Consider the following 11,711-nt stretch of genomic DNA (forward strand, 5'->3'; position numbering starts at 1 on the left):
GTTTTTCAACTTTATTAGTTCTTTATCGTCCACAACTTCCAGCTGCACAACCCACCATAGCTGTAAGTACGACGAACCACTGTGCCCTTGGACGACAAAGCCCATACTGAACGCCATAAAAGAACGAAACGCGTGGTACCGTAAATGGAAGCTACATAAATGGAACGACTTCTACGCGCAGAAATTCCGACTCGCCACGAATAAAGTTGTAGATATGATAAGAAAAAGAAAGAGAGAATACTATACTTCACCGGTGCAGCAAGCGCAAGGCAATGCTAAAAAAATGTGGGTCTACAATAACGTTGTAGGCAAACCCACTAAACATTTTGTCATTCCAGACTCAGTTGGTACTAGTACCGTAGAAAAAATTAATTAATACTTTACTACCATAGGGTCGCACTTAGCTAGCCAGGTTCCTTCGACGCAATGAGATGCAAGCCGCAACGCGATGGTATGCTCCTTTACGATTGACAAAATTGACTATCCTGAAATTGTGAAAGTGATATCAATGCTGACAGACAGGAAAGCCGCCGGTCATGATGGTATAACCGTTCGTGTACTGAAGGACAATATTGATGTACTTGGTCCCCAATTACTTCACCTGTTTAATTATGCCATAATTAAAGGGGTATACCCTGACAACTGAAAAGTAGCAAGAGTGTCACCAATTTTCAAAAGCGGTGACCGTAATGAACCTGGCAGTTATCGGCCAATATCCGTCTTGAGCGTTCTAAAGACTGTGTTTGAAAAACGTATCTCTGTTCGTCTACGAAAATACATAGAACATAATACCATCATAACATCAACCCAACATAGATTTACTACAAATAGGTTCACGTCCTCTGCTGTGATGGCATTAACTCATGAAGTGTACTCCTCTTTACATAACAGCGAAATAGCGAGTGTGGTATTTCTTGACCTCAAAAAGGCCTTCGACTCCGTAACGTGTTCAATTCTCTAGGAAATTTTAGAACACTTTGGGTTTCAGGGACGCACCTTAGAATTCTTTCCGGCTACTTGTCCGATCGCAAACAGTATGTTTCTCTTGCCGATGTTTCATCATCACAATTAGAAATCTCAACAGGTATTCCTCAGGGCTCGGTCCTCGGTCCGGTGCTATTTTCTCTGTACGTTAACGACCTTTCTACGTATTTGACATCATCTAAGGTCCAAGGACATCATCCAAGGGCGACACCGCAATTATGATCAGTTGGAAATCCGCTCAACATGTAGTAAGTGTGATAAATCCTGAGTAGTTGTGCTTATGAAATTGGCTTAACGGGCAAAAATAACTCTGAACAGTTCGAAAACGAAGTACATCCTTTTCCGTCCCCCACATAGGCAATTTGATGCAGAGTTCATGAAAATATATTTTAATAATTGTTTGCTGGAGCAAGTTGACTCCATCAAATATCTAGGCGTGACTCTGGACTGCCATATGAAATGGAAAGGGTATATAGAAACGATGTCCTAGTAGTAGTAGTAGTAGTAGTAGTAGAAGTAGTAGTGGTGGTGGTGGTTTTGTTTGAAAAGGGAAAAAAATGGACTGGGGATAATTTTGAGCCCGTCTGGGGGCTCACCTGCATACAACCCACTCCGGGGGGTTGGGAATATAGAAGGGGATGAATAAGATAGGGTAGAGAAAAGTAGATAGGTAAATAGAGAAAAGATAAGAGTTCCGCTGTCCTCTAAATTTGCATCGTTCTGTGTCGCCCTTTTAAGAAGTAGAAGGTGCTTCAGTATCTCAGTTCTACTCACTCTTTACTACTCACTCTTTCATTGTCACTTGGAGTTTTGTTGCGAATCTTGGGCATTCACATATCAAACTTATTTAGATCCCATCATCCGCCGTGAAAAACGAGCATTACGTATTATGACATTTTCTAACTCTTGTGCTCGCATCCGTCCGTTATTATCTGAGCTGCAAATACTTCCATTCCTGCTTGTCCGTAAAATGAAGGTGTGTATATTTGTCAACAAAATTATTCTCCATTTCCATCCTTTTTCAACGCATGTGTTTGTGTTACCTACAAGGAACACTAGGAATGCTAGTAACGTGAATTTTAACTTGCTTGTAAACCGAATGCCTATGGTCCACGGCTACAACAATATTACGGAGCAAAAGTTTGGAACACTTTACCTATAGAAATAAAAACAGCTAATAACTTTGTATTTAAACTAAAAAAGTACTACCTATTCAACATCGTATGAACTCCAGTTCCTTTATTATTCTGTTCAATTTTTTGTAATTATTTGGTTTTCTTGCATTGTATTGTAATCAGTATCTTTTGACTCATCTGTTTATGTTTGCTGCTGTATTGTGTACTTATGTAATGGGCCTAAACTAGCTTCGGTTATTGGCCCAACAGTTTGTGCTATGTATTTTGGACAACTTTTTGGTGAATAAAAAATTATAGAATTAGCAGGACCCACAGTTTGAAGACAGAAAAAGACCCTTTCTCAGTCAGGATCCCTAGGCGAGGCGCACATGCACTAATGCAAGCACATTCGGCAAGCCACAATGCATGTGTCATTGAAATAAAACAAAGCTAGAAAGACATTGCCTGCGGTGCTTTACTGGCCATCGAAGCACGGCTGTTTGGAGAAGGTGAATTCGCATTCCTTCCTGTACGCCAGGCCACACAAGCGCGCTGTGTCGGTGTCGACGGCCTGAGCCGTGCCTCCAAAAATCTCAGCTCTGGTTTTCGCCACACAATCGATGGTCCAGAAAATTGTGCCCCACTGCCTCTACCTGGGAGTAAGGCTGACCATAGGGACAAAATACTACCTTTTGACACGAAAATGAAATCAATGATAAATCAGTAAGAGCGTGCACGTACGTCCGGTAGACCCTGTGGTCTTTCAAAATTGGTTGTGGATAGCGTTACGTCCAGACGTCACTGTAATAATTGCTCAAAAATAAATCCACACTCTTAAGTTTGCGCCTCCTCGCCGTAGCCTACTCCCCACCCGCTTCATGCAGTCTGTCTTGGTTTTTACACCGCTGGCACACCCGCTTCGCGTCAGTGGCCAGGCGGATCCATACCGTTATTTATGAATTACTGCTAAGAACTACAGACGGTCAGACCTAACTCTGGTGGCAGCAGTCTTTATTTTTACCAAGCCGCCAACCCGCTACCTCTCACAGAACTGCCGTCAGTGTACGTATTCATTACTGCTAATAACTACAGATGGACGGTCCTAGCTTTAATAATGGCTACCTCTAGACGTAAAATCAGCGGTGATTACAGTTACGCCCGGACGTATGCTAGACGCTCCCTTCAGCGTACTGTGACAAGTGACCACAGCACTATAATGGTAGTGCATGGCATTACACAAAGGAGTGCCGCGCTCTATGTCTCCTCGGGCACTGGCGGAATCCTGCAGTGTAGCGGCGTCAAGGACGGGTTGTCCTGTTGCAATGGTATGACGGCACGTGGTTAACGCACAACAGAGACGATTCAGGGTGACATGGGCTGGTCCACCTTTGGAGCGAGGGAAGCGGTGGTGAAAGTGAGACGCGAGAACAGATTGATTCGCCTGCCTCGAGGAAACGCAGCTCGCCCAACGCTCCTGCGCACACCCTTGTGTGCCGTCAAACAATGTGGTCGAAAGGGACCAGAGTGTTTCACGGCCACTTTGGACTGTCATCGGCGGCGCTCGTGACAGCGTCTTTTGTCGGAAGTGTCGATCCGCACCCGAGTGCAGCAATCAGAGGATGCAGACTTGCGGACACTGGCAACAGTTAAGTCGCCTCTGGCAACGTACCGCACCCACAAAAAATACATTCGCTGGGAGACGTATCACGGCTAAGGTCCCGGCAGTTTCAAGGTAGTTCAAACCATAGCTACAGGGCATAGAATAGACTTGCCAGTATATTCTAGGTACTGTCTCAGTGCATAAAGTTTAGCTTCTCGTTGCCCTCTATCGCTCCCCGATTTTTGCCTGCTTTACACACAGGAAGCTCTGCTCACTTCGTTTTATAGCTATGTTATGGGCACGACATCGTGGTCATAGTTGGTTTTGGTCTGTGTACGATGTAGGACGCTAATTGTGCAGTTAAAATCATTGACATTTCTCTCTCGTTGACCTGTCGACCGCCTATGTATTTGTGCTGCCGCTCCACCTGGACTGTCCAGAACAACACACTAAGTGGCCAAGTAAAGAAATGGGACCTTGGCGTCTATGCTTCGCGTAAACTTGAAAGCGAAGCGAGAGGCTGTTAGCTCAAGCAAATGTTTAAAAGAGGCTCATTATTCGCCGGTACACCGTGCACAATACTGACATACAACCTATGAACATAAATCATTTTGACGTGGCTCTGTGTAATTTTTTAAAATTACTTTAAATTTTAATTTTAATAATTTGAAGATATTATTTCAAATAATTTTTAATTTATTCAAAATTATTTAAAATTTAAATAATTTAAATGTTAATTTTTGAAAAAAAAAATCAAGATTTTTTAAAATACAATTTTTTTTAACTACTAAACGGACAGTTCTTATTACAGGGATAAGAAAATGAACCATCTTCCAGTGGCACACAGGTAACCGATGTCTGCGGGTTAATTTCGCAGAACCTCCCGTCGGCTGAAACACCGGAACCTTTTCGTGCCAACCATGCGCGCCAATATTTTCTCACTATATCATATTGAGAAACACTGTGTGCGCACCCATAACCAACAAATATATAAATTAAAACTCGTAAATACGTAGGCGCTTTCTATTATTGATACGTTTTTTTTTTATTTTATCGTTGTTTGTAAATTAACATAAAATAAAAGAAACAAGTTACGAGCAGAAACTACATGTTTTTCTTGCTCAAAGATGGTCTTAAATGTTAACCAATTGAACATTTTTGCATTAATTAAGACTTTAACTGCACTTTGTAATCCCGTATCTGAGTGACTCGTTGCACGGTTTAAGTGCAGGTATTAACTTTCGATATACGTGAAGCAATTGGCAAATACAAATGAAATGAAAAGGGGTACCACGTTTCAGCGCTAGTGTTAGTTGGAGGGTAGTTTGTCAGTGCCCGTCTGCACGGCGGGAAATGCCGTCTAGACAATGTTGTAAGACCATTCGGGGCCTCAGATCAAATTCAAAGTAAGCCAATTAACGCACGTGGCTGCAGAGGCCGCAGCAGCACCCTCTCTCTCTTTATATACAGACCGCGTAGCTGGGCGGGTGGCGCCACCACTCGACGCACCCCCGATTAGAGGAGTGAGCCGGTGCATTGGACTACGCAGCCTACCGTTGTTTTGGCCGGGTTTTCCTCGGTGCTTTGTATGCTTTGGTGTCGTTGTGAGCGGATATGTGCGGTGAAACGAGGTCTAAACAGATGTGTTGGGTTCTTAGATGCAGTAACGGCTACGTAAACTTGTCGGACGCTTCTAAAGTTGGGTATGGGCTACAATGACATCAGCGCTTTAGCTTGGCTCCACCTGATCTGAGTACGAATAAAAGTACTATTATTGTTATTATTCATTTCTTGTGAAATGAACTAACGGCTACGTAAACTTATTGGCCTCTTATAAGGTTGGTAACGGGCTACATTGATATGAGCGCTTTTTGCAGCGCTCTGCACCTGGCTCCGCGCTATCTGAGCAGGAATAAAACTATTATTAGCAGTATTCATGTCTACCGCTTTAAATTATCCTCACTGATTTCAATGACTACGGTTTCCACGCTAATCTTAACGATGGGATACCTCGATACGTGTGCTTAGAAGAGAAAGGCACTTACGTACGGCATCGATTACCCCGTGGCCGTGGAAACGTCGCGGCAGTTCACACTTGCTTTCTTTAACCGTGAGCTTTGTACCTTCGGTTTTCTTGAGCTGGAGCACGTTAGTCGTGTCCGTGACGACCCCGCTACTTTAGAAATAATAACCCAGTAGGCCCTTGAAAACGGCCTCTACAAATTGGTGTAGCGGTATTACAGACTGTCTCAGACTGACCATATTCATCAACGTCCAATATCAACTGCGACATTGCCACTGACTGAGTGATTGTGCCTTTTGTGAATTGGACCCCAGGACTAGAACTGTGTATATTGTGTGAATTGTGACCTTTCCCTTTTTCCTCCCCCTTCCCATCCTCACTTCCCCGCAGGGCGTCATGGCCTCTCGTCTTTATAGAGTGTCTCATTCACTCACCATGGGAGCCGGAGAGCTGAAGCGGAACTCCCACATTTGTAGTGGTCGTTTTATCAAGGGCCAAAGTTATTCAACCACCCAACAGCCCAGGCTGCAAACCATCCCCCCTCTCCTTCCCCTTTTAACACCTGCGTGGAATAAAGGCTGGCACCGATAGTAAAAAAATGTGGCAGTATTAGCTTCAGCCCGTTTTTTGTATTGCTTAAGTATTCTTGGACCAGTACCTAAAAAACATCTAAGGCCTTGTGAAAAAACCAAAAACGCGCGACTAGTTGCCTCAAATAGGGGTGCATCAGCCCGAGTCCTCCTGCACAGACGCATTTCCGACACGCTGGAAGCAGTTGCGGTTTGGAGAATGGTCATGGAAGGGCAAAATTAGACAGCAAAATAATTCAACCGTCCCTGTAACGGCGACGATTGTTGAAGGCGAAGCTTTCTTCGTGTGACATGGAATGGGAAAGGGCCAAGGTCAAAGACCCTGCGATCAAAAGGCCAAACTGCGTGCAGGTCAAATTACAAGCTAAACTAGTAAAAAACAAGTTTCAATCCAGACTGCAACCAAAGAAACCGACACGAGAAAGCTTTGCGAGAACCATCATCGTCGTGAGATGGAGGAGTGCAACATTTTTCAAGCGTAGGTGGCAGCTTGTAAAACTCGACCGCAGCATTCAGTTGTGAATCTGAGGGCAGGTTTTTGGCTCCCTCCGGTCTCTCGTCCTTCATCCACGCAGGTATTGTTTTTCAAGAACAATTAACCAACTAGCCACTAACCACTTCAAGTCTTGTAAATTGTAACGCAATGCTTTTCCCCGACAAGCAATAGCGTTCGACTATTATGTGGTATTTATTCTGTAAGTTCGATTCTTGATGGCTGTAGTAAACGTATTACTTTTACTACAGCCTATTAATAATAAGCTTTAGTGCCTGCCCTAAGCAGCGCTAGTATTAAACCAAGAGTGTAAAACATGGTTATATTAGTATTTTTTGGTAAGATGTCATCACCCCGCTTGAAAGGGGAAACCAATAGGAATCATCATCATCATCATCATTACTGCGAAATTAAACACGTTTATACCGGAGTTAATGAAGTTACGGGGAGTCGTCTATCACAATTTCTGTTTTGGGGTTAATCTTAGAAAGCACCTCCCAACTTTGTCTTTCACTTGTGCACGACGCCGTTTCGTTATCAACTGGCAAAGGCCAGCGCCGCAGCGTTCCTGAATCAGCTAAACACACCGGCTTTGGAGGAGCATTTAGCTGCAATGTATTCCTCGATACGCCAAACTGAATGCAGCCGTGACAAATTTGCAATGAAAGCTTGACTTCCAGCTTGCCGCATTGAGCGTCGTCTGTATTTGTAATTTCTGAGTATGAGCGTAAATCACACACACGGCATGCCTCGTAAAGGTCGCCTCTACTTTCAGGATTTACCTATCTGAAAAGAGCCCTAGTGGTTATCTATGCTTTGCAAACCGTGCCTCAGCCGAACGGCACAAAACCATGCACAACTACGGTGCGCTGACCGCGGCCGTCATGGTCGCAGCGATGGTCGTTTTATAGAAGCCGTTTTATCGAAATGGTCTTTTTCGGGGTTTTAAGTTAACAAAGGTAACTGTACATTTTTTTTTATTTCCTCCCTGATGTGTACTTAGACAAGCTTGCCTCCATTGCAAGTCTTATTTACCAATATTTGTAGTATTTATAGTTGCTGCCTTGTTATTTCCTGCGTTCTTATTGTTTTGTGAGGCGGAATGTTTGTCAACACGAATATTTTGTTCTGTGCATTGCGCAGGTGCAACTGCTATAAGGAATCTCCTTCTTTCTCCTGTCCTCCATCTAATCGATCCGCGCCATATCACGGAATCGTAGCGTATAGGTTGGAATGCCGTGATGTGCTACGTGCCTTTTTCAATACGCCGCTTTTGTGTCGGCACATCATTGCAATTATTTCGCCGCGCGTGTTGTACATAAGAATTCTTGGTGCCTGTGTGGGCCCAATGTCAGCAATCAAACTGGAAAGCTACAAAAGTCTCCTCCGATTTCTGCATTCATAATTCTTTACCCGCATGGAGTTTAATTGGCAACAGGTTACCAAGCCTTGTGCTACTGTTTTCATCGCCTTGCTTAGAACTAACGAGAAAAAAGTAGCTTACAAAGTTAGTCACTCTACTGCAGATTGCTTCGTTGTTATCTCTCTCCCCCCTGAAACTGAATGAAAACAGTGCCCATTTGACAAAAACGATTTATTTCTGCTATGTGAGCCTGACTCTTAAAAAAATCGAGGATAGAAGCTTGCCGCCATCTTTTATTATTTAGTTTTATTATCTTTTTGGCTACGCCCACCTGTAATTTTTTTTTCAGCGAAGTCCCTATTCATGATGCTGAAGCCGCCGTATACGCCTGTGTCAGAACTGCGCTTCCAGAGCCGGCTCAATCTCCCCTCCTGTTCTCGTGACCTTGTCTCCTCAACTTGCTTTTCGTTCCCCTTATTCTATCACTTCAACAGGTTTTTGGTGCTGTTGGAGCGAACTAAGACAGTACATATATATATATATATATATATATATATATATATATATATATATATATATATATATATATATATATATATATATATGTATAGTTAGGAAATGAGGGACTCGTTCAGAAAATACAGAAAGATAGGTCGGCAGTCTACAACGCCAAAGGAGGCATAGGGGTGTTAGGATTTTTTTTTTACTGTGGATAGTGCAATTGACATTTTTGAAATATACGTAAGAAAGACAGAAAGAAAGAAAGAAAACACGCGCCCAGCGTGGGGACCGAACCCACGCCTTTCGTGGGTAATTCCAGTAGGCTTGCTGGGAATCGATGACTACCATCCGAACCCCTGGTTGAGCGAGAGCCAAGGGGATGGCTGCCTCTTCTGCTCCGTCATTTCTTGGGTCCTAAGCGAGGTACACGCAAGGAGGCTGGTTCTGGAGGTAGCCACGATGATGGCGTATTGCTGCCCTCGATGTTTGGAGGCGTCTGTGTAGATAACTGCATGATCCCCACCGAGGATGGTGTTTAGCGCTTGAGCCCGTTCTTTTCAGTGACCCTCGTCATGTGAGGGGTTCATATTTCTAAGCAAAGGGAGCATCTTTAGTTTTAGTCGCCAGTCTGGGAGTACGTCAAGTGGAGTGACATTCTGCGTTGCCCAGCCAATCTGGTAAAGCATGCGGTTACCCATCGCAGTTCTGAGTCGGACCTTCTGGTTAGAAAGATGGCCTTCTAGCAGCTATTCCACCCTGTGTGGAGCCCCGTGCTAAGCAGCCTCTGTGTGGACGCACTCATGAGAAGACCAATGGCCTGCTCGACCGCCTTTCTAATCATTATATAAAGCATCTTTATGTCTTCCTTGTCGAGAAGAAGACAGGAGGTTGACGTAAGTAACTCTCGAAAGGACAAAAGCTTCAATTAATCGAAAGGTACCGGATTCCTTTAGGCCTCGCTTCTTGGTGGCAACTCGCCTGATCATGTGTATGATTTTATTAATGCTGTTTTTGAAGCGCTGCAAGGAGACGTCACTCTTGGTGTTAGCCTCGAGATGTAGGCCCAGGATCTTGATTCTGGGGCTTGGGGTGATGGCCTGGCCATCAAGGAGTATTTGAATGTATTCCTTGGTTTGGCGTGAGGGCGGACGACAAGGAGCTGTGATTGTTTACGTGAACACTGGAGGCCACAGGCTTTAGCACATTGGCGTACTAGAAGTGAGATGCCATGAATTGGTGTGAGCTTACTTTAATTTTTGTAACTCTTAGCACATGAGCAAGGTACGCACAGGGCCGCTAGGCGGGCGTGAGTGGTCGCGTGACGCTTTCACGTGGCATTCAGCGAGAACGCAGGGGGTAAACCCGTAGATGTGCTTGGTGAGTACACCACCTGTCTTCCCCGTCTTCGCGTGGGCTCGTAGCTAAATCGGTAAGACAACGGGCTCTCGCTTTGTTAGTCTATTAGTTCCAGGTTCGATTCCTGGCGGTGCTAGTAAATTCTTTTATTTGTTCACTAGAGTTTTCTGGTGACACCAACGGTCGCGAAAGAACCCTTGGGGGGTGGAGGTAAAAAGCTTTGCTTTAAAAACCACTCCCCAAACGGTTCCATTCAGTTCATCTGGACACCCCCTCACGCTTCAACGGAGGGCCACGAATACGCCCACCAAACAAGCCTGCGCTTTTACCTCCCGTGCTATGGAGCTGCACGAGGACAGTCATCCGCTGTCACGTTCAGGGAGATAACCCAGCATTATTGCCTTGTGAGACAGACCGTATTCCTTCGCCTTACCCTCACCTTTCCAGAGAACAACAAACTACACTACGGCTCATACAATCCGGGCTCCTTCCCACAGCCTACGCGTCTTCACTTAATGTATCCGAATCGCTACGATGCTGAATGTAAATTTTGCTCAGAAGTAGGAACACTCCGCCCCGTAATCGGTGTGTGCGACTTTAACCCTGAGCACCCTCCTCTCTTACCGTCAACTACCCAACAAGAGCAATGGGAGATGCTGCCGTCCAGGCCCTCTCTACCTACCCAGCTTCAGCGGGTGGACAGAACACAGGCCGCGCGGACTGCATATGGGCCCCACAGAAGAAGGAATCACTCGCCAGGGCTGCACTCTGCGCCGTTCAAAAATCTGAACAGAAGTATTTCTTCCTCCTCATCCTCCTGCTCTGCCGCAAATCTCGTCGACTCCGTCCGCGGCGCAGAGACGGAGAAGACAGATCGTCTAACACCGGGTTGGAACTTTAATTTTATAAAAAAAGTTTCCACTCTTGTGCTACACCAATACAACTCTACCAAACACCGTTCATGCTTCATGCATTGATTTAACCTTAACAAGAATATCTCTTTGAAGTAATAAATGGGGTGGTTAAGTGCATTTCACTTCTCTCTGGTTTTGCTCTTTGTAGAGCAATGTGAGGGAATTTAAGTGACGTCGCATGGGTAATCTTTATGGGTGCCGTCTAAAGCTTTGCTTTCCAACCACATTCACGCGGTGGATTGGCGCGAATTTCAAAGAAAAGCTTTTTACCTCTACCCCCCAAGGGTACTTTCGCGACCAGAAAACTCCAGCGAACAAATAAAATAATTCACCGACACCGCCGGGAATCGAACCTGGAACTAATAGACTAACAAAGCGAGAGCCCGTTGTCTTACCGATTTAGCTACGAGACCACGCAAAGACGGGGAAGACAGGTGCTGCACTCACCAAGCACATCTACGGGTTTACCCCCTGCGTTCTCGCTTAAGGCCACTTGAAAGCGTCACGCGACCACTCACGCCCATCTAGCGGCCCTGTGCGCACCTTGCTCACGTGCTAAGAGTTACAAAAATTAAAGTAAGCTCACACCAATGCATGGCATCTCACTTCTAGTTCGCCAACGTGCTAAAGCCTATGGCCTCCAGTGTTCACGTAAACAATCACAGCTCCTTGTCGTCCGCCCTCACGCCAAACCAAGGAATACATTCAAATACTCCTTGATGGCCAGGCCATCACTCCAAGCCCCAGAATCAAGATCCTGGGCCTACGTCTA

Source organism: Haemaphysalis longicornis, unplaced genomic scaffold, assembly GCF_048455015.1.
Source record: "Haemaphysalis longicornis isolate Haplotype H1 unplaced genomic scaffold, Haemaphysalis longicornis Haplotype H1 scaffold_1, whole genome shotgun sequence".
Taxonomy (NCBI): domain Eukaryota; kingdom Metazoa; phylum Arthropoda; class Arachnida; order Ixodida; family Ixodidae; genus Haemaphysalis; species Haemaphysalis longicornis.